The following is a 21109-nucleotide window of genomic DNA, read 5'->3' as shown; positions in this document are numbered from 1 at the left end:
TTCAGCATCCAATTCTATAGAGGGAGAGACTTAAGACCCAGAGAGAGGAAGGAATATGCCCAAGGTTAAAAGATGGGTTAGCGGCTGATCCAGGTCTCCTGACTCAGCTAGCACTATTTCCTTTGGTTTTTCAGTCTGTTTAGTCTTCATTTGTTCAGTCATTATTCATTCAACAAATATTTATTTAGTATCTATTATATGCCAGGCAGGCCTTGTGTTAGACCCTGAGGCATGCAATGGGACGTCCATAATTTCTCAATAGGAAGGGCATAAGGAAAGCAATTTGGCTGGAAGGAGGTGACTAAAGGACTTGTCTTGATGCTTGCTTGCATAGCAAGTGCATGAGTTTTACTTAGATTATCGATTTATTAATTATGGCTTTGGGAGATGCTAAAGTTTCCCAAGGTAGCCCTTGTTACTGTAACTGGTGGTAAAGGAAGTGTGGGCCTTCCTGGTAGACCATAGTGCCCTGTTCCAAGACAAAGACCATCCTATTATCCCTAGAGGATTAAGGCGGAGGGTGGGGAGGAGGAGGAGGGAGGGAGGGTTATTGGGAGGAGAAGGGTTAGGCAGAGGAGAAATCCCCAGAGTAAAACTGCCAAAAAGAAGAGTTCCCCACAACGGGATGAATCAAGGCCTTTCCAGTCAGAGAAACCACAAGCTGCTGGCACTGAGCCGGTGCCAGCAGGTGACCTCGTGAGAGGGGTGTATGGCTAAGGGAGTCAATGTGCTAAAAAAGCCCCATAAATGTAGATTAGGCAAAAGAGAGCCAGGGAGGGGATCCTGAAAAGCGAAGTTAGCTATATCCTCAGGCTATCACATCCAGTGGGAAAAGCAGTTTTCTGTTGCACCTGGCTGCCTTCAAGAAGCTGAAATATCCAGAGTGCAGTGGAGCCAGGCTGGACTGAGATATCGTCCAGCTGAGGCCCACTGAAGCCAGCACAGTAGGGCATGAACATGTTATGCAAATTGCTCTGGAGGTTAGATCTTGAACCTGGGGTAATAACACATCTTCTCCAAGAATGAACTCAAAATGTGGGATGAATAGGGCACCATGGGGTCAGGGAATGGGCATCACCCATTAGGTGCCCTCTCCCTTGACCCTACAGCTTGGCTCTTAAGTTAGCAGCATTCAATCAAAAGTGAAAGGCTCTGAGTCCAACCTCCTCATTGTGTGGTTGGGGAAACAGGCTTAGAGGGGTGAGGGCCTACTCCCCAGTCATATCAAGTGAACATAGCAGTGGTGAGGCTAGAACCCAGGTCTAATGACAGTCAGTGCTCCTTCTACCATACTCCCCTACCTAGCTTGACACTGAGCTCATCTCACTGAACAAAAATGAGAACTACAAGTCAGCCCTGCCTTGCCCTCCACCAGCCATCTTTCCATTCTACTTCTTACCCTGGCCCTGAAGAACAGCAGGCCAAAGCTGTGGGCAGCCCTGAAGACTTAGAAAGGGTGAAACACAGTGCTGTGAGAGTGATAAACACAGCTTAAGATGTGGACATGAAGGAACACCTCCCAGGGTTTGCCTCAATGCTGGGTAATTGACATTTGAGGCATTTTTCAAAGCATGCCATTACCCTTGCACTTAAGGCTGCCGCTGGCAATAGTGTGATGGGAATAAGGCCAAAATTCCCCGAGATAAACAAACAGACACTTAGCTCCAGCCCGAGCTTTAGGTAACCTGCTGCCACTAGACATTCCGGCTCCCTCAGCACAAGAACTGGGCTCCCAGCTCCCACACAGCTCTGGACAGATCTCTGGCAGCACACACACTTGAAACTTTGCAGCCATCCCTGCTTTCTGAAGGAAGGGGTCACTGTGGCTCCTGCCCCAACCTTTTATCCCTGGAAAAATGAAGGTGCAGAGGCTAAGAATGTGCAGCAACTTGAGAGTCAGGCTTCAAGGATAAAACTCAAGGACTTGGAGCCTCAGAGATGGATCTGACTTGGCCCCAGAGTCAAAGTATGCATAATTCCGGAGACACAGAAAGATAAGTAATGGCAGGATGCAGAAGAGTAATATGTGTGTTCTATACAAAGAGGGGATGGTAAGAACCAAGGCAGAAGGGCTCTGCCCTTATTTTCCTGTCTGGCCACTTTGCTGCAAGCCACTGACCCTCTGAGCCTCAATTTCAGCATCTAAAATCAAAATCAAAGGATTCAACCAAGCAATTCCCAAACCTGGCCTATTATCAGAATCACCTGATGAGATTATTTAAAATACAATACAGGCTTTGGGGCCCCACCTCAGAAACTCTGATTCAGTAGATTTATCATGGGCCCCAGAGAAGCTGTATTTTTAACACATTACCTAGATAATTTTGATGGTCAGCCAGGGTTAGGAACCACTGGACTAGATGACTGCTGTGGTTCTTCTAGCCCCGACCTTCTATGAATCTAAGTTAAGTTTGGACCAAGTACTTTATCATGATTATCAGTGTCACCATCCAAAAAACCTTTATCATGCAACTACCTTCACATGACTCAGGTCTGGGCATTTCACATGGGGAGTTTGTGGGCCTCTCTGAAAACTCACAAAGATTGAAATTGACCACGTGTTCAGACCTAAAGGACATACCTATGGTCTCTTGAACATTGAAACTTTTATTTGAATAACTAAGTCAATAACTTAATAACCTTATTTAGGATGAGAAGGGCAAAAGCTTATTGAGGGGTGGCAAAGGGAGAGGTATTCAATTACATGTTGGGGCAGGACCGGGTGGGGAGGAATGCATTCTCTATTGCAGTTAGGTAACTCTGTCATTCTGTCATCCTCATCTTCTTCCGGGCCCCAGGCCAAAATCTGAACTTCAGACACTAAGAAAATAGACAGAGACCTTCATCTCTCTGGCATGACTGGAGGCAGGAGGCTGAATCCAAGGCATTAGGGAGAACTGTATCTGTAACAATGTCTTAGAATTCTCAAAGTTGAGAGGTTCTTTCTTCTAGATTAATTTTTTCTGCTGCAGGTTTACCTCACCAGTAATCTGGTCTTTGTATGAGAGGTAGGCAAGCTTAAATACCAATCCCTAGATAATTATATGTCAGAATCCACTTGAACCTGGGATGCAATCTGCTTGCTCCATCCAAAGGTGCCACTGAGCTGACAAGAGAGAAGCCTGTCCCCCCTGCCAACTTTTCTCACAAAGGGGAAAGAAAGCAGAGAATTGACTTAGGTTGAGTCTGGAAACTGGGGGTGGGGAGGCCAGGCTGCCCAAGGAAGGACAGGGAAGATGCCTAGGAAATTTACCCTGTCCAGCTGCCCCTGGAGTGCAGACAAGGCAAACCATCTTTGGGAATTCCAGACTAGGCCAGAGGATGGGTGAGAGTGTACGTCTACTCTGGAATTGAGCAACCTGATTGGTCCCAGGGGAAGAAGGCAGGGGGTGTGTAGAATCTTGGCCTCCACAACTAAAATCATAGGATAGGGCAAGGAAATGGGAGAGACATTTGCCAGCTGTCCAAGAGCAAAGTGAAGCTCAGGGGCTTCCTGTGGGATTTCTTAGACAGAGGGGCATGGTCAGCAGTCAAAGGAAAAGCCAAAAACTCTGACGACCGCGGCTGTTAAGAACAATGATTTGGAAAACAAATCCAAATACATCACACCTTTAAAGTAGCCTTGCAAATAAGGCCCGAGAAGTCAGCGGTGGATCCTGAAGTGACAGGCATGAAACATGCCCACAATGCATTAACCTTTCCCCCAAACATGCCCATGGTCTCCTACCTTTGGCCCTCATTTCTTTCAATACACATTTATCACACACTTACTATATATAGTGCATTGTGTTAGGTACTGGGATCACTACATCATTCTTTATAAATCACTGTACTCAATTGTATGTCTGTTCATACAGACATGAAACATGAGACTTCGTTCTCTAGCTCCCCTTGACCCTCTGATCATAGCACCTAGCAAATGTGATATATATAATGAAATAAAATAAGTCTTCTTGTAAGAACCCAAGCCAAATAGAGAAAGAGACGAAAAGGTAGTGCACAGTCAGTATCTTTTTGGTGCACTGCTTAACCTTTTTTAGGATTGCTGCCTGGTTTTATTTGATTCCTGGAGACTGATGGTTATCTTAATGGCTAATCCAGACTTCTCACCTCTCATATGCTTCCAGATGAACTTCCTACCCACCTCAACACACACACACACACACACACACACACACACAACTTAAAACCTGCCAGTTATCATCTACGTGCCCTTTACTTCACTTCTCTGAGCTTCAGTTTCCTCATCCGCAATAACAGGCTAACAATAACATCCTGAGACAAGCCGCATCTTCCCAGATAGATTTCTCCTACTGGTTTGCATTGACTTGAGATTGCCACTGCTCTTATGGGTGAGATGAGAAAGCATTTCGGTGCAGAAAAGCCCAGCTAAGTTTGTCCCTGGGAGAAGAAAGAGGACCCTGTGGGAACATTGTGATTCTCTGCCAAAGACATAGAGATTCCAGGAACAGATGACTACCTAGTCTTCAGAGCAAACATCGGAGGGGGACAGGACATTAGCCAAGCTGGGTAACTTTGAATGTATGTGTATGGCAAGGCAGTCAGGGAATAGAGGGTATCAACAATAACAACTCCTCCTGTGCAAATAGCACTTTAGAGCTCTCCAAATATTTCCAGTTGTTTATTCTCTCATTCTATCCTCAAAATAAGCAACAGAAATGTCCTAGATGTTTTTGCATACATATTTTTTCATTTAAATCCTGAGTCAAACCTTGAAAAACAGTTTGTTTTTTTCCTGTTCTACAAATGACGGAACTGAGGTTCAGGGCAATAAAGTACATTGTTCAAAGTCAACAGGGAGACAGTGGTGAAATTTGTGGATAGTAGTAGAACCCATGTTTTCTGATTCCTTTCAGAGTGCTCCTTTCCCTGTAACAAATAACAAGGGTGAAGGAGTGAGGGGCAGGATATGGTGTCAGGAAAGCAAGGTTTGAAGAAGGAGGCAGTATAGAGAAGGCAGAGAGAGAGCATCAAGATGAAAGAAGGGGAATGGGAAGGTGTCTGAACCACAGCCCCTCCACCCATTGTAATTTCCCAAGTGCTGCTCAGGGCCCTCCTAAGGAAACACCCCTCCCCAGATGTTGCCTCCACAAGCAACTTGGCTCATGCCAGACCCTGGCCACCAGCCACATCCAGGTAGTCTCTGATTGTGTAGATAAGTACCACCTCCACCAGACCTTGACTAATATCACTCTATGAGCCAAAATGCCTTCTTCTGCTCAAGGTTGAGAAAAGGATGGAAAATTCATCATCAGCTTCCAAGAGGAAAAGGTCTGATGGAGTAGTGGGGAAGGAAATATTCATCTCAGCCTACCAAGGGCTGTGGACAATGCAGAATCAAGGTTGATCTCTGTGTGGGTTAATATCCAAAATATAAAAACAGTTCATGTAACTAAACATCAAAAAAGCAAACAATCTGATTAAAAGATGGGCAGAAGACCTGAATGGACATTTTTCCAAAGAAGATATACAGATGGCCAACAGGCACATGAAAAGATGCTCAACATCATTAATCATGAGAGAAATGCAAATTAAAACCACAATGAGATATAACCTCACACCTGTCAGAATGGCTATCATCAAAAAGAACCCGAATAACAAATGTTGGTGAGGACGTGGAGAAAAAGGAACCCTTGTACACTGTTGGTGGGAATGTAAATTGGTACAGCCACTGTGGAACAGTATGGAGGCTTCTCAAAAAACTAAAAATAGAACTACTATGTGATCCAGCATTCCACTCCTGGATATATATCTGAAGAAAATGAAAACACTAAATTGAAAAGATACATGCACCTCAATGTTCACTGCAGCATTATTTACAATAGCCAAGATATAGAAGCAAGCTAAGTGTCCATCAACAGATGAATGGAAAAAGGTGTGGTATACACACACACACACACACACACACACACACACACACACGTGCACACACAATGGAATACTACTCAGTCATAAAAAAGAATGAAATTTTGCCATTTGCAACAATGTGGATGGACTTAGAGGGTATTATGTTTAGTGAAATAAGTCAGATAGAGAAAGACAAGTACTGTATGATATCACTTATATGTGGAATCTAAAAAATACAACGAACTAGTGAATATAACAAAAAAGAAACTCACAGATGTAGAGAATGAACTAGTGGTTACCAGTGGATGGAAGGAAGGGGGAGGGGCAAGATAGGGGTAAGGAATTAAGAGGTAAAAATGACTATGTATAAAAATAAATAAATAAATAAATAAATAAATAAAAATAAGCTACAGGGATGTATTGTACAACACAGGGAATATAGCCAATATTTTACAATAACTATAAACATAGTATAGCCTTTAAAAATTGAGTCACTATGTTGTACACCTGAAACTTATATAATATTATACATCAACTATGTGTCACTAAAAAAAGTTTTTTTAAAAGGTTGACCTCTGTCTGCAACTCCTAACTGTACCATAAACCCAGAGAAATGCGCACACAGACACGGACACAGTCACATAAGGCATGGAGGGAGCTTCTCTGGGCCCATTTTGCAGGATTTTCTCATTTGCCAATTTAAGGAGATATTTCCTGTTTTTCAAAGAGGGAAAGAATTACAGGGCCCAGGCCTAGAGCCCAGAGCAGCTTCTAGAGGTTGATACAGAAAGCACCTCACTTGGTACTTGGGGTCAGCAGTGGGGTAGCTGAGTCAGAGCTCCAGGCCAACAGACTAAGCTGATTGGGGGCCACTTGCTCACTCTTCCCTAGAGGGAAGGGGAGCATGACAGGGGAACACAGCAAAGTGACTCAAGGCTGCTTGAGTTTGTGGGGAAGGGTTACCATAGAGTTGCTGACCTCTAGAATGTCAAAGCTGGAAGGAGCTTTAGGAATCATGTAGATGGGGAATCTGATATCCACAGTGGATCAGGGAAAACACCCTAGGCTTGGGAGTCAATAGGCTATACTAGTGCTATACTAGCACTAGACCTTGGATGAGTTACCTAGCATTTCTATTCCTCAATACCCTTATCTGTAAAAAAAGGGAGGAGTATCCTCCCCATAGGGCTATTTTGAGAATTAAGTGAGATAATGCATGGAAAAAATATTAGCATAGTGCCTGGTGTGCAGTGGGTTCTCAATAATTTATTTTAAATGTAAATGGATTTCATACCATTAGTCAAGCAGAGTTGTATTTGAATTCTGATTCCCCTATTACTAGCTGTTTTACTTTAAGCAAGCTACTTTACCTCTTGGAGTTTCTTACTGAGATGAATCCTACTTCACAGGGCTGTTGTGAAGGTTCAAGGAGATAATTAATACATGTGAAAGTTTAGCATCGTACTAGGCATATAGTAAATGCTCAATAAATATTGACTGAGTCTGAACTGGCATATCACGACATGAGACCTGGGTTGTTTTCTCAGTTGTGCTGCAGCACCCCATACTCCTTTGCTTCATCCTTTGTTTGACTGGTCAGGCAAATGCATGCAGCCTGAACAGAGGTTCAAGAAAGCTGGATTTGTCCAGGTGAGGACTGAATCACGGTTTGGGGTTTGGGTTCATCAGCACTGGGCTAATGCACAGCTTGCACTTGCTCACTTGCACAGCTAACTCCTCAGCCACAGATAGAACAGGCTAGAGCTCATGAGAGAGTCACCCATCCTTCTCCTGGGGGCACAAATCCCCATTTCAACAGCCAACCCTAACACTCCTGGGGCCTCTCCAGCCATTTCCTTTGCCCAGAGCCCAAAGTGATGAGGGCAGGAGCCGAAAGGTCAGAGATTAGAAGGGGAGAGGCTTTCCTGTCTTATTGCTCGGTCTGGGGATACTTTCAGCCTATGTCTGGCCCACATCCTGTGAAGGCCTCTAGTGGGTCTTTACTATCCAGGTTTGTCTCCAAGGCAAACCTCATCTGTAGGTTGTATGTTTGGAGCTGGGAGGCTTTGTGTGATGTTCAAAACACTGGAAAGTTTCTATTACTTGAAAAGTTCCTTCAGGGAGGCAGGCTTAGAGAACTGGCCATCTGTCAAATCTTCCCCTTGCACTCAAATCTAGGCTTACAGGCACCTCAAGCTTACTCTCAAGCAGCTTCTTCCCAGACTTGCCAAGTGCCTGTTGTTTTCAGAAACCTTAAAGAAATAGCTAAGCTTTTACTCCAATGCATGGATTGGCAGTTGGCTCCCAATCAGGATTTTGTGACTGTCGCTAATCTACCCCCAACCACTGACAAGAAAATAGTAAGTCTCATTACACATGCCTCAGTTTCCTCACGTGTAAAATGAGGTGGTGGTCTATGTGATTGCTCTCTGGAAGTTAAAAAGTTCACAACTTAATGAATCAGGGGGTCAGGCCTGGTGCTCATGTGCGCACACACACACACACACACACACACACATGCACACACACCCTCATTTATCCTCACCACATCCATGTTCATACACTCACACGTCCATACACATGTACATGCCCATAGTTACACACAGTTACATATACTCATATTCCCACTCCCACTCGTACATACTTTAAAAACTTTGACACAAATACATACACACAATACACAAAATTGCACACACACACACACACACAAACATACAATTTCTCCTCTTCTGAAGCTGACCAGGAAATAACATACTTGGGAAAGAGTTCCATTATATATTTATGGATGACAGCAAGAAAAGGAATTCATGTTCAGAATAAACAATCCTTAGTCTCAAGGCTGAATCTCCCTGCCTTGCTCCCCACTACCCAACCGCCCTCCTCACACACATTTTTCAAGTCATACTTGTGAGGAGCCCTTACGGTTTGCCCTTTCCTGGAAAACTAGAGCAATATGGCCTAAACCTAGAATGAAAATATATCTTGGTCTGCCTGGGACAATCCTAGTTTATGCCTGTTGTCCCACCAGGCTATTGAAATGGGAACTATCATTATTAATAATAATTAACATTATGAATGGTGTCCGCTTTCATTCTTAAAACTATCCCAGTTTGGAAAATAAATTATCTGATAGCCCTGCCTAAAGCTCTCCTCACCCTGGGCCATGGCTAAGCCACCTGGAATGAGGCCCATCACATCTGGCCTGGGCCTGCTCTCTTCCTGGGAACCCATCTTGCTCTTTAACCAAGCTTAACTTTTCAATTCTATCACTAGGGATGCTTCTTGGTGTTCCCACCCTGCATACAAACAAAACAGTTTACTAGATCACATCTAGGTGATTAAGGGGAGGCTGAGGTGCTTTGCCTTTCTAGTTGGCCTCAAAGTGGGCATTAATCCATCTCCTTTGGGTGTCACCCCGTTTAATTCCGCAGCTATGTTCTTCCTGCTTATAATCCCGGAAACCCTAACTTTTTTTCTCCTTTCCTTTCTCTTCCTTCCTCCCAAAGAGGAGAGCCTGATGAACCCAGGATCTCTCTGAATCCAATACACTCCATGCAAACACCATCCTCTACCCCACTACCGAGACAGAGAGGGGGGGGTGGAGGGAGAGAGAGAGAAGGACCCGGGGAAGGGAGAAACAGAGTGAAGAAGGAGGAGGAGGGGAAGGGGAAGAAGAGGAGGAGGAGGGGAAAGGAAGGGACAGGAGAGGGGAGATTGATTGATTCAACCTCATTTAGGCTTTGTGACTAAGTTTCATTAGGCTTGTTGCCTAATTTGTTTTAGCTTCAGGGCATGTGAGCCAGTGACTATTTTCATGGCTAGATTAACTGTGTTTTGAAATAAATATGAAAAAGCTGTCAAACATGGATATCAATATATTGTGCAGAATAGAGTGCTATTCACAGAGCATACTCTGGATACCACATACTACAGCTTGAATTGTGGCAGCAGCTGTGCTAATCTGCAAACAAAATGGAAGCAAGGAAGAGGCCCCAGCAAGGGCAGAAGGGACATTATCAGTATGAAATGGGGGGATTAACAAACAGGACCTTTCTCAGACCCTTAGAAAACTGAATGGTCTGGGGGGAAGCTGAAGGGTATGGTATGCTCACCTGTACAGCTATGGGGCTGTACATATATGTACATATGCATGTCAAAACATACATAGATACATATACATCTGCCTGTGTGTGCATATATATGTGAGAGAAAGAGAAAGAGGCTATCAATATAGATAAATGTGTATCTGTGTGCCTATGGGTATGTGCTTTTAGTTGCCTATGTCATGATTATGTGTATAGTTTTGTACACACAAGTGGTTGCTTATACATATGTGCGTCTTTGGTGATGCCTCAATCCAGCTCTACATGAATGAGTACATGTGCAAATCTACAGATAAACTTATGTACCTGGCAGCCATGATGATAATTCATATGTAAGGCTCAAATCAGTATTCAAAGGACTGTCACATCCATCCTCTCATTTGAACCTCATCGCAAGACAGAGATTACTACTCTCCCCCCCACCCGCCATTTTACAGATAGGTAAAGTGAGGCTCAGAGAGGCCAAATGACTTGGCCATGGGTTGCAGATTAGGTAAATGGCAAAGTCAGGACTCTAATGTTGGTCTATCTGATGTCAGATCCTGTTCCTTACCCTATACCACACAGCACAAGGAGAAATGACGCAAAAGGGACTTGAACTTCAGGGTCTTCTTTACGCCCTCCCATTCCAAAGCAATCTTTTCTGTTAGTGCTGAAACAAACTCCATGAAAAGGAAGAGGGCTCCAGGACCCGTGCTATTCTCTGTTGAGCCATGGTCTGGAGACTGGCCTGCAAGTTGCTGGTCCTGCCTGGAGATGTGGCCAAATCCATTCATGGGACACAGATAAGCCATGGTCCCCTTGAGCAGGTATTCACTGGTGACATCCTGGAGCCCAAGGGGAGACTTCCAGGGGTTAGGAGTCAGAAAAATAGGTTTGTTCCTTCCCTATTCTCTCCTCTGGCTGTCTGTCTTTCTCTTCCTAAGAGCCTCAGGCTCTCAACATCTGGTCTGACCGGTTCCACTGAGCCTTCCATGTTTGAGATATACTGTGAGGAGGGCAGGGAGCACAGGCTTGGCTAGGCCTGAATGTGAGTGGTGCCATACCAGGGCAAAGCAGCAAATGAACCTGTTTGGGGTCCTGCTAACTTCCTTTACCCTGGCCACCAGGTCCCTCCAGCTGGTTGACCCGAAGATTTAAGGAAAACTTGCTTTTGGCTAGTCTTTCCATATGCAAAATCTAGGTCAAAGCAAAAAACCACTGTGGCTCTTGGAACACACACAACTTTCCTGTTGTTCACCATTTGGATGATTAGAACCTGGTCAAGATTAATAGAGATAATGATATTAACTCCAAATCTTCAGGCTCACTAATTTGAAATCCTTGGAGAAGTCAGGGCTCAGGGAAAGGGGGGATGGTCTCCTAGTCATCTGCAGGCAGGAGATCCTCACCATTCCCCATCTCTATTATGACTGTACTCAGTCATCCCAACTGGTCACCAGAATTTTAACTTGCTAATATTTACAGCCTCCCATAGGGGGCCCTTACTGGGACTTCCTGGTATTTGTCCTCCCCTCCCCCACCCCAGAAGTTGAACCCTCCTCCCAGGTAATAGGATGGGAGGTCCCAATGGGCAAGGAGGTCAAGGGGCTTGGCAGGATAAGCTCTTAGGAGGCAGGACACAGAGCACCATGTTGTAGATAGAGCTGTTTGGGTTCAAAATTGTTGTATGTGTATGTGTAGACCACTCACAGTCATTGGTTCCCTCCAGAATTTAGGGAGGAGCTTATAGGCTGATGTGGCCAGTGCAGGATTACCCAACAGGTGGACTAAGTATGAGTTTAGGGCATCAATGAAGCAAGGGCACCCCAAAGTGAAAAAATTATAAATTTAATGAATTGTTTCAGAATTCAGCAGTTGGAAAAACAGTGCTGCAAGCCTCTAAAGGTATTAATCTGGTCCTCGGAATGACCAACATCAGAGAAGCCTAGATGGTATCTTGAGAAGGCACCTTTACCTCCAAAATTCCTGAATGAGTAATGCTAAACTCCCTTGGGCTCACTTGGGGTTACATTAGCTTACTAGACAGATAACAAGAAGAGCAAATGCTTATATGTGCCGGTAAAAGTACTTACTATGTGCCAGACACTGTTCTGAGATATATATAACTCACTTAACAACCCTACTGGTAAGTACTCTTGTTATCCTCCCTTACGCATGACGAACTAGTGGCACAGAGAGGTTAAGTACCTTGCCTAAGGACACACAACTGGTAAATGGTGGAGCCAGGAATTACCCAGGCAGTTTGGCTCCAGGGTCAGTCAGTGCTCACTCAAGAGGGCTCCAAGAAAGGAGGACTCTCAGTGGTACTTTTCCCATAAGACACGAACTCCCTTTTAAAAAAATAAAGCTAAGATTTTTAAAAAGTGATCTTAAAGTAGAGAATATTCAGGAAAGATGTCCAGGCATGTTGACTCAGCATATCATAATCTGTCCCACCAAATCTCAGTTTCACATTGAGGTACTTGCTCACTTGTGCACACATGCTCTCTCTTTGCCTCTCTTGGGTGGAATTCTTCAAGGAGATAGGATAGAGACCATGGGATAGCTACCATTTCCAAAACTCATCTTTTCTCAAATCAGGGAGGATCAGTTTTCAATTTTCATCAGAGAAGTTGTTCTCTTACACTCACTGTCTCACCATTCCTTATAACCTCTGACCCCTTGCCAGGAAGCACCCAAGACCTCTTTGGTTTATAGAAACCGTTGGTTCTAAGCACCACTAAGTTTCTAGGAGGTCCAGCTTTTTCATTGCTTAAGTGGAGAAATCAAGGCCCAGAAAGGGGAAGGGACTTGTCAAGGTCACAAAGACAGTAGCAGAGCCAGAAGCAGAAATTGGCTCTCCTGACTCCCAGTCCAGTGCTCTTTCTTGATCCCAGCCAGCAGGCCTTAGCTCTGCCCAGATCCTTCCTTCCATGACACTTATTGCTGTCCCCCTTAGCTTTTTGACTCCCAATTTGTTTCAGGCTGCTATCAAGTTTAGGAAAAACTGTTCCAGGTTTCAGGGAGCTCCCACATCTCTGCCCCCATGAAACATGGAATTGGGAGACCTGGTTTCTAGTCTCAGCTCTGCTACATATTAAGTATATGAGACGTTGGGCCACTCACTTGCCCTCAATCTGCTCTCCATTTTCTGCAACTGTAAAATGGGAATATGGTTCTCTACACAGCCCTTCCCTGCCATGAACTTTTCCTTAACTAACACAAACCACATTGACTTTTCATTTTCCAGAACCCCTCAACATACCACTTGTTGTGATCAAAGAAGTTGGCACACAATGAGATTCAACTGAGTATTTTATTTCATAACTGTCTCTGTTGCAAGGATAAACATCAATTAAGATGTAAACTACAAATGTACCACACACAGAAGGGATTATTATCACTCAATTGTCTCCCCCTCTTCTGGGGCTCATAGCATCAGACCTGTTTGGGACTCAGGGTGAGGGGCTGAGAGCTGCTGCCACTTCTGCTCTCAGGCCCTTTATCCCTCTTCTTGGACCTCTTAGAAAAAGTACCTGGCTGCTGACATGGAAGAGCAGGTGGTGTAGGCTGGGTGGGCTATGCCACAAGCCACTTGTAGGCACCTCATTCTGTGGCCCAATGTCCAGACATCCCCCGTCCCATACCCTTTTCTCTAAATGTCCTCAGTATTTTCCTCTCCTCCTTCCCTTCCACTCCACTCCACCTGCTGGGTCAGGGACTTCCAGAGGGCAAAGATCCAGACATTGAGTAACAACCAAACTGTCCAATTCTCAACCTTCAGCCGACCACTGACCAATTCATAGGCTCCTCTCCACTTAGCTAAGTCCCTTTTCAAGTTACAACTCTACCAGCAAAACTTCATTGATTCCTCTGGCCCTCACATTCGTCTCTCCTTTTCCACATCACCACACCAAAATTGCATTCAATTTTATATATACATATTTTTGCTACCTAGCAGTGATCTGTGGTTGTTTGGTATGCTATGTCTTCTCAAAGAAATTATAAACTTCTTGAGGAACACCTGTCCTTCTCTTGTTCATCCAAGGTCCAGCCTCCTAACACATAATAAACACCTATTGACTTGAATTGAACCAACATCAATTGAATTGAAGATGGAGAGTATGGGGAAGGCTTGTGAGCAAGGAGTGAACTATTTACTGAACACTTAGTATGTGTTAGGCTGTATGCTAGATGCTTTATATGCCTCCTCTCATTTACTCTCCACACCAATAATGACAGATGTTATTATTATCCCTATTTTACACATGAGAAAACTCAGACTTCAAGAAGTTAAAACCTTTGTCAAGGCCAGCCATATGGTGAGTATTTGAATCTAGTGCTGTTTGATTCCAAAGCCTATATTCAAAGATTGGCTACAGCTTGAATGCTTATTAGCAAAGTGCTGAATAAGTAAATTAGGACATACCCATATAATGGAATACTGTGCAGTTATAAAAAAAAAAAGAGTGAGGATTTTATGCACTTAATGTGTAATAATATCCAAGATACATTTTGAAGTATAAAAGGCAAGGTGGAGGATAATGGGAATTAAAGGCTACCATTGTGTTTTTAAAATAGGATGTATACACACATACACAAGTGCTTGTACATATACAGAACATCTCTGGAAGGACACCCCAGATAACACTGGTGGCCTCTAGGGAGGGGAACAAGGTAGGCACAAGATAGTGTAGGAGAGACACTTTTTACCATCATACCTCTTGAATTCTGTCTCAGATTAAATAAATAAAATTACATTTATTACAACACAATACAATCTCTTTCCACAAAGTAGTGCCTGGGGATTAACTTTAGAAAAGTTCAGGGAAAGATGAAGGAGGCAGGATGCCAGTTATTGAACTGGGGAACCCCCAAGGTGCCAAAAGGCCCACCCCTTACACCCATTCCCCAACTCCTCTTATAAACCAACCTTCACTACAATCATCTACCTATAATACTGATTGAGGTTACATCTTTCCAGATCTCAGTTCTCTCCCTGTAAAATGGGAACCAAATGGTTAGGAATAGGTAGTCTCTAAAATGCCTTCCAGTTCACACATTTAAATAACTGAAAGTCAAGATGGTATGTCCTAGTATATTTGAAATATTAGTCTCAAAGAAGGACTTGGGGATTTTGTTTTGTTGTTTACAACAAGAAAGAAAAACATTTTCATTGTGAAATGGTATAAACATTTGTCTACTAAATGGTATTAATGGAGGCTCCATAAGTGTTCACTGAAATGCTGCTCAAAACTGCTATTGCAGAGAAACCAAGATGGAGAAGGAGTAGGAGGACGTGGAGGTCATCTTTACACAAATGCATCAAGAATACATCTACAGATGGAACAATTCTCACAGAACACCAGCTGAAAACTAGCAGAAGACCTTGGACAATGGAAAGGACAATAAAGATCCTCGCATAACCAGGTAGGACAAAAGAAAGAAGGAAGAAAGAAGAAGAGAGGAAGCAGTAAGGGATCTGCACCCCTGGGGGGTAGCTGAAACAGAGGAGAGGTTCCCACATCTGGGGAAGCCCCCTCACCAACGGGGAAATCAGTCGGGACAGAAGGGGAGCATCTGAGGCTGTAAGAGGAGGATGAAATGGCCAGTCTGTGGCAGACAGGACAGAGTGAGACCTACACAGACAGTCCGTGCCACTGCCCTGTGCACCCCAGACTGGAACGTGTGTCCACCAGTGCACACAGGGGCTGAGAGCTGGAACGTGGGAATTGGAGAGCAAACCCGGGGGGAGGACTGCAGTTGGCTGGGAGGAGACAGCCTGAGGGGACCGGAGGGAGGAAATCCATAACTAGGAATGCTTGTGGAGGAAACCCAGACTGCCACAGAAGCAAGGCGCCACTGTTGAGTGATGCGCAGGGGGTGGAGCCGCCATTGCAACCTCTCTCTCCCCACGCACCAGCCCCCGGCCCTGCCAGGTGCTAGGAAAACCCCCCACCAGGGCTAACTTTCTCGCGCCTGCCACCAGGCACTGAGAAAAGTCCCCACCAGGGCTGACCTTCTCACACCTGATGTCAGGTGCTAGGAAAGGCTCCCACTAAGGCCAGATCTCTCATGCCCATGGTCACCAGCTTCCCCACACACCTGTTGCTGCCAGGGCCCCTGTGACCCAGGCATTTCATGCCATCTCCATGCCCTGTCCTCACCAGGGCAGATCTGAGTGCTCCAGGACAGCCTCAGGAGCAGAGTCCTGTGGGTGGCCCACATGCAGAGGTGGGGCCATAGCTGAGCCCCAGGGCGGGGCGACTAGGAAGAGGAACGAAAATCTTTCCATGCAGTAGCACAAGCTGCAGATTAAATCCCCACGATCGGCTTGGTAATATCTTGCATCTATGGAATATCTGAATGGACAATGAGTGGTCCCAAAACTGAAACCAGTCTAGCCCTAGCAGCTATGGACTTTGGGGACTAGTATATGCAGGAGTTATGCCAGGTCAGAGTCTGAGCTGCCCCCACAGTGCCCACAAAGGGACCAGAGACCTACCTAGAGGTTTTGGAGGGCTTCCTGGGGAGGTGGAGGTTGACTGTGACTCATGGTGGGGGCAAGGACACTGACAGCTGAAACCCCAGGAAAATATAATTATTACTATTTCTTTTTATGTTTTGTCTTGTTATATTGTTGTTTTTTATTATTTTTTTAAGTTTTAGTTTTTTAAATTTTTAATATATTTTTTATTTTTTTATATTTCTATGTCTATGTTGCTTCTTTTGTTGTTCTGTGTTTTTTCCTTGTTTTTTTTTTTTTTTTTTTTAAATTTTATTTATTTATTTTATTTTTGGCTGCGTTGGGTCTTCATTTCTGTGCGAGGGCTTTCTCTAGTTGCGGCAAGCGGGGGCCACTCCATCGCAGTGCGCGGGCCTCTCACTATCGTGGCCTCTCTTGTTGCGGAGCACAGGCTCCAGACGCGCAGGCTCAGTAGTTGTGGCTCACGGGCCCAGTTGCTCCGCGGCATGTGGGATCTTCCCAGACCAGGGCTCGAACCCGTGTCCCCTGCATTAGCAGGCAGACTCTCAACCACTGCGCCACCAGGGAAGCCCTTTCCTTGTTTTTTTAACTTCCTTTGTTCTATTTTGTTTTTAGCTTTTTTTCCTTTGTTCTATTTGTTCTTACCTTTTTTTAATCTTTTTTTTGTGCTTGTACTGTTTTCTTTGCTGTTTCCTTCAGTTGCCATTGTGCTTTTGTTTTGTTTTTTATTTTTTGTTTTTGTTAGTTTTGTTTTTAATTGTGTGATTTCATTTTGGGATTCTTTTGTTTGTCTGGTTATTCTCTTGTTTTTTGTTTTCTCTGTTTTTGTTTCTTATCTTGTGTGTGTGTGTGTGTTTGTTTTTTTTTTGTTTGTTTGTTTGTCTGTTTCTGTTTGTTAGGTTTTGCTTTTACCTTTGTCTGGGGTCCTGTTTGTCTGTTCATTTGATTGTCTGTGTTTAATTGTTGCTGTCACTGTTTGCTTGATTTTGTCTTTGCTATTGTCTTGGGTTTTGTATGTCTGTTTGTTTTCATCGTGCCCTTTTTTTCCTTTTATTTTTTTGCCATTTCTGCCAAGCCGTGTGGCTTGCAGGGTTTTGGTTCCCAGGCCACGGGTTGGGCTTGAGCCTCTGGGGTAGGAGTGCCGAGTCCAGGATGCTGGAACACCAGAGAATTCCTGACCCCAGGGAATGTTAATCAGTGAGAACTCTCCCAGAGGTCTCCATCTCAACTCCAAGACCCAGTTCCACTCAACTGCCTGCAGGCTTCAGTGCTGAATGCCACACGCCAAATGACAAGCGAGACAAGAACACAAACCCAACAATCAGCAGACAGGCTGCTTAAAGTGATATTAAGCCCACAGACACCCCAAGACACACAACCTGATGCAGCTCTGCCCATAAGAGGCCAAAGGTCCAGCGCCACACACCAGAATGCAGGCACCAGTCCCTCCCACCAGGAAGCCTACACAAGCCACTGGAACAACCTCATCCAATGGGGGCAGACACCAGAAGCAAGAGGAATTATGACCCTACAGCCTGCAGAGAGGAGATCTCAAACACAGAAAGTTAGACAAAATGAGAAGACAGAGAAATATGTTGCAGACGAAGGAGCAAGGTAAAAACCCATAAAACCAAATAAATAAAGAGGAAATAGGCAGTCTACCTAAAAAAGAATTCAGAGTAATGACAGTACAGATGATCCAAAATCTTGGAAATAGAATGGAGAAAACAGAAGAAAAGTTTAATAAGGACCTAGAAGAACTAAAGAACAAACTGTGATGAACAACACAATAAGTGAAATTAAAAATACACCAAAAGGGCTGTCCTTTGGTCTTTTTTAAGGTTTCCTTTGCTGTGCAAAAGCTTTTAAGTTTCATTAGGTCCCATTTGTTTATTTTTATTATTTCCATTTCTCTAGGAGGTGGGACAAAAAGGATCTTGCTGTGATTTATGTCATAGAGTGTTCTACCTATGTTTTACTCTAAGAGTTTTATAGTGTCTGGCCTTACATTTAGGTCTTTAATCCATTTTGAGTTTACTTTTGTGTATGGTGTTAGGGAGTGCTCTAATTTCATTCTTTTACAAGTAGCTGTCCAGTTTGACCAGCACCACTTGTTGAAGAAGCTATCTTTTCTCCATTGTATAGTCTTGTCTCCTTTATAAAAGATAAGGTGACCATATGTGCATGGATTTATCTCTGGGTTTCTATCCTATTCCACTGATCTATATTTCTGTTTTTGTGTCAGTACCATACTGTCTTGATTACTGTAGCTTTGTAGTATAGTCTGAACTCAGGGAGCCTGATTCCTCCAGCTCCGTTTTTCTTTCTCAAAATTCCTTTGGCTATTTGGGGTCTTCTGTGTTTCATTACAAACTGTGAAATTTTTTCTTCTAGTTCTGTGAAAAATGCCATTGGTAGTTTGATAGGGATTGCACTGAGTCTGTAGATTTCTTTGAGTAGTATAGTCATTTTCACAATGTTGATTCTTCCAATCCAAGAACATGGTATGTCTCTCCATCTGTTTGTATCATCTTTAATTTCTTTCATCAGTATCTTATAGTTTTCTGCATACAGGTCTTTTGTCTCCTTAGGTAGGTTTATTCCTTGGTATTTTATTCTTTTTGTTGAAAAGGTAAATAGGAGTGTTTCCTTAATTTCTCTTTCAGATTTTTCATCCTTAGTGTACAGGACTGCAAGAGATTTCTGTGCATTAATTTTGTATCCTGCTACACTACCAAATTCATTGATTAGCTCTAGTAGTTTTCTGGTAGCATGTTTAGGATTCTCTATGTATAGAAGCATGTCATCTGCAAACAGTGACAGTTTTATTTCTTCTTTCGAATTGGATTCCTTTTATTTCCTTTTCTTCTCTGATTGCTGTGGCTAAAACTTCCAAAACTAAGTTGAGTAAGAGTGGTGAGAGTGGGCAACCTTGTCTTGTTCCTGATCTTAGAGTAAATGGATTCAGCTTTTCACCATTGAGAACGATGTTGGCTGTGGGTCTGTCATATATGGGGTTTATTACGTTGAGGTAGGTTCCCTCTATGCCCACTTTCTGGAGAGCTTTTATCATAAATTGGTGTTGAACTTTGTCAAAAGCTTTTTCTGCATGTATTGAGATGATCATATGGTTTTTATTCTTCAATTTATTAATATGGTGTATCACATTGATTGATTTGCGTATATTGAAGAATCCTTGCATCCCTGGGATAAACCCCACTTGATCATGGTGTATGATCCTTTTAATGTGCTGTTGGATTCTGTTTGGTAATATTTTGTTGAGGATATTTGCATCTATGTTCATCAGTGATATTGGCCTGTAGTTTTCTTTTTTGTGACATCTTTGTCTGGTTTTGGTATCAGGGTGATGGTGGCCTTGTAGAATGAGTTTGGGAGTGTTCCTCCCTCTGCTATATTTTGGAAGAGTTTGAGAAGGATGGGTGTCAGCACTTCTCTAAATGTTTGATAGAATTAGCCTGTGAAGCCATCTGGTCCTGGGCTTTTGTTTGTTGGAAGATTTTTAATCACAGTTTCAATATCAGTACTTGTGATTGGTCTGTTTATATTTTCTATTTCTTTCTGGTTCAGTCTTGGAAGGTTGTGCTTTTCTAAGAATTTGTCCATTTCTTCCAGGTTGTCCATTATATTGGCATATAGTTGCTTGCAGTAATCTCTAACGATCCTTTGTATTTCTGCAGTGTCAGCTGTTACTTCTCCTTTTTCATTTCTAATTCTGTTGATTTCAGTCTTCTCCCTTTTTTTCTTGATGAGTCTGGCTAATGGTTTATCAATTTTGTTTCTCCTCTCAAAGAACCAGCTTTTAGTTTTATTGATCTTTGCTATTGTTTCATTTATTTTTCATTTATTTCTGATCTGATCTTTATGATTTCTTTCCTTCTGCTAACTTTGGTTTTTTGTTTGGTTGCTACTTTTTCTTTCTCTAATTGCTTTAGGTATAAGTTTAGGTTGTTTATTTGAGATTTTTCTTATTTCTTGAGGTAGGATTGTATTGTTATAGACTTCCCTCTGAGAACTGCTTTTGTTGCATCCATAGGTTTTGGGTCGTCGTGTTTTCATTGCCATTTGTTTCTAGGTATTTTTTGATTTCCACTTTGATTTCTTCAGTGATCTCTTCGTTATTTAGTAGCATATTGTTTAGCCTCCATGTGTTTGTATTTTATAGTTTTTTCCTGCAATTGATATTTATTCTCATAGTGTTGTGGTCGGAAAAGGTACTTGATACAGTTTCAATTTCCTTAAATTTACCAAGGCTTGATTTGTGACCCAAGATATTTTCAAATGAAGCAACTGACAAAGGATTAATCTCCAAAATATACAAGCAGCTCATGCAGCTCAATATCAAAAAAACAAACAACCCAATCCAAAAATGGGCAGAAGACCTAAATAGACATTTCTCCAAAGAAGATATACAGATTGCCAACAAACACATGAAAGGATGCTCAACATCACTAATCATTAGAGAAATGCAAGTCAAAACTATAATGAGGTATCACCTCACACCGGTCAGAATGGCCATCATCAAAAAATCTACAAACAATAAATGCTGGAGAGGGTGTGAAGAAAAGGGAAGCCTCTTGCACTGTTGGTGGGAATGTAAATTGATACAGCCACTATGGAGAACAGTATGGAGGTTCCTTAAAAAACTAAA

General features: G+C 43.2%; 1 protein-coding gene across 2 annotated transcripts in view; it reads right to left on the bottom strand.

Moving 5' to 3' along the window:
- SLC16A2 (solute carrier family 16 member 2) overlaps positions 1-21109 on the bottom strand; it is a 118496-nt gene that overhangs the window by 81444 nt on the left and 15943 nt on the right. The window lies entirely within an intron of this gene.

The sequence above is a fragment of the Eschrichtius robustus genome, chromosome X (genome assembly GCF_028021215.1).
Source record: "Eschrichtius robustus isolate mEscRob2 chromosome X, mEscRob2.pri, whole genome shotgun sequence".
Lineage (NCBI taxonomy): Eukaryota > Metazoa > Chordata > Mammalia > Artiodactyla > Eschrichtiidae > Eschrichtius > Eschrichtius robustus.
The sequence above is the reverse complement of the archived record's forward strand: the minus strand, read 5'-3'. Positions and strand labels throughout refer to the sequence as shown.